The 2,500-nt window shown below is 55.2% G+C and overlaps 2 non-coding genes across 2 annotated transcripts; both read right to left on the bottom strand.

Annotated features, from left to right (window-relative positions):
• Positions 1-174: 174 nt before the first annotated feature.
• LOC146144444 (5.8S ribosomal RNA) lies at positions 175-328 on the bottom strand. Its single transcript, XR_014498964.1, has one exon. It is a non-coding gene; the product is annotated as a 5.8S ribosomal RNA (ribosomal RNA).
• Positions 329-575: 247 nt separating this feature from the next.
• On the bottom strand, positions 576-2,386 carry LOC146144443 (small subunit ribosomal RNA). Its single transcript, XR_014500594.1, has one exon. It is a non-coding gene; the product is annotated as a small subunit ribosomal RNA (ribosomal RNA).
• Between the last annotated feature and the right edge of the window lie 114 nt (positions 2,387-2,500).

The following is a 2,500-nucleotide window of genomic DNA, read 5'->3' as shown; positions in this document are numbered from 1 at the left end:
CCGCCCTTGAGCCGCCAGCCGTTGGCCTCTTCGAGGTCGACTCGCCGCCGCCGCGCGGGATTCTGGTCGCGATCGTCGCGCATCGTGCCGTGCTGTCTTGAGCGGGACGGGCGCTCGCGCGTCCGACGCCGCAGCAGCCGCGCGGAGAAATCCCCGCGCGGAACGTTTGCAACGCGACCCTGAGGCGGGCGCGGCCCCGGGATTGACCCGAGGCCGCAATTTGCGTTCAGAACGTCGATGCTCAATGTGTCCTGCAATTCACACTAATTCACGCAGCTAGCTGCGTCCTTCATCGACTCACGAGCCGAGTGATCCACCGCCAAGAGCCATCCACGATTGTTTCGCTCGCACAGTGCCTCGCACTATAGGGTGACAAAATAGACCGCGCCGAGCGGTCGGCCAGGCCGACGCTTGAAGCCGGAGCGCGCGGCACCGCGGCACTCGACGCGCAAACATTACCGGGTGACCGAATCGCCGGCCGGCGCGCCGCTCCTCGCGGGTCGGGCGCCGGGTAGCAAAGACTTTTTCTCTCGCTTGTCCGAGTTTCGCGTTCGCCGAAGCGTTTGCGAGACCGTTAATGATCCTTCCGCAGGTTCACCTACGGAAACCTTGTTACGACTTTTACTTCCTCTAAATGATCAAGTTAGATCGTCTTCTCGGACGCCGGCTCGACCGTTGCCGGCCGCGCCAGGTCCAATCGGAGGACCTCACTAAACCATTCAATCGGTAGTAGCGACGGGCGGTGTGTACAAAGGGCAGGGACGTAATCAACGCGAGCTAATGACTCGCGCTTACTGGGAATTCCTCGTTCAAGGGAAATAATTGCAATTCCCTATCCCTAGCACGACCGGGGTTCAGCGGGTTACCCAGACCTGTCGGCCAAGGCGAGCACATGCTGATCCGGTCAGTGTAGCGCGCGTGCGGCCCCGAACATCTAAGGGCATCACAGACCTGTTATTGCTCAATCTCGTGTGGCTAAACGCCACTAGTCCCTCTAAGAAGTTAGACGCCGACCGATTGGGTCGCGTAACTAGTTAGCAAGCCAGAGTCTCGTTCGTTATCGGAATTAACCAGACAAATCGCTCCACCAACTAAGAACGGCCATGCACCACCACCCACAGAATCAAGAAAGAGCTCTCAATCTGTCAATCCTCACTGTGTCCGGGCCGGGTGAGATTTCCCGTGTTGAGTCAAATTAAGCCGCAGGCTCCACTCCTGGTGGTGCCCTTCCGTCAATTCCTTTAAGTTTCAGCTTTGCAACCATACTTCCCCCGGAACCCAAAGACTTTGGTTTCCCGCAAGCTGCCGGAGAGGTCGTAAAACTAACGCCCCCCGATCGCTAGTTGGCATCGTTTATAGTCAGAACTAGGACGGTATCTGATCGTCTTCGAACCTCTGACTTTCGCTCTTGATTAAAGAAAACATTCTTGGCAAATGCTTTCGCAGTCGTTCGTCTTGCGCCGATCCAAGAATTTCACCTCTAACGGCACAGTACGAATGCCCCCGTCTGTCCCTCTTAATCATTACCTCGCGCTCCGAAAACCAACAAAATAGAACCGAGGTCCTATTCCATTATTCCATGCACCATTATTCAGGCGAATCGCCTGCTTTGAACACTCTAATTTTTTCAAAGTAAACGTTCCGGCCGCCGCCGACACTCAGTCAAGGGCACCGGCGGAGAACCGGAGGTGAGGCCAGGACGGCCAGTACACGCCTTGCGACGGACCGGCCGCCTGCGCCCAAAATCCAACTACGAGCTTTTTAACCGCAACAACTTAAATATACACTTTTGGAGCTGGAATTACCGCGGCTGCTGGCACCAGACTTGCCCTCCAATGGATACTCGTTAAAGGTTTTAAAGTGTACTCATTCCAATTACAGGGCCTCGTTTAGAGTCCTGTATTGTTATTTTTCGTCACTACCTCCCCGCGTCGGGAATGGGTAATTTGCGCGCCTGCTGCCTTCCTTGGATGTGGTAGCCGTTTCTCAGGCTCCCTCTCCGGAATCGAACCCTGATTCTCCGTTACCCGTAAGAACCTCGGTAGGCCAGTACCGTACCGACGAAAGTTGATAGGGCAGACACTTGAATGATCCGTCGCCGGTGCGAGACCGTGCGATCCGCAAAGTTATCCAGAGTCACCAAAGGTTGCGGGCCGAAGCCCGGTCGGTTTTTGGTCTGATAAAAGCACGCCTCCCGCGAGGTCGGCGCTTCACGCATGTATTAGCTCTAGCATTTCCACAGTTAACCACGTAAAACGTACGATCAAATGAACCATAACTGATTTAATGAGCCATTCGCAGTTTCACTGTACGAGAGCTCGTACTTAGACTTGCATGGCTTAATCTTTGAGACAAGCATATGACTACTGGCAGGATCAACCAGGTAGCTACTTTAGCGTAGCCCCGAAAGGCCGACGAAGGAGGCGCCGCTGATGCGGCGCCGTCGCTCGGTCGATGCGAAACCCGAAGGCTTCTCTCCGTTAAAATTTCGTTCTTTGCT

Source organism: Ascidiella aspersa, chromosome 5 (assembly GCF_963924565.1).
Source record: "Ascidiella aspersa chromosome 5, kaAscAspe10.2, whole genome shotgun sequence".
In the NCBI taxonomy this organism is placed as follows: Eukaryota; Metazoa; Chordata; class Ascidiacea; order Phlebobranchia; family Ascidiidae; genus Ascidiella; species Ascidiella aspersa.
The sequence above is the reverse complement of the archived record's forward strand: the minus strand, read 5'-3'. Positions and strand labels throughout refer to the sequence as shown.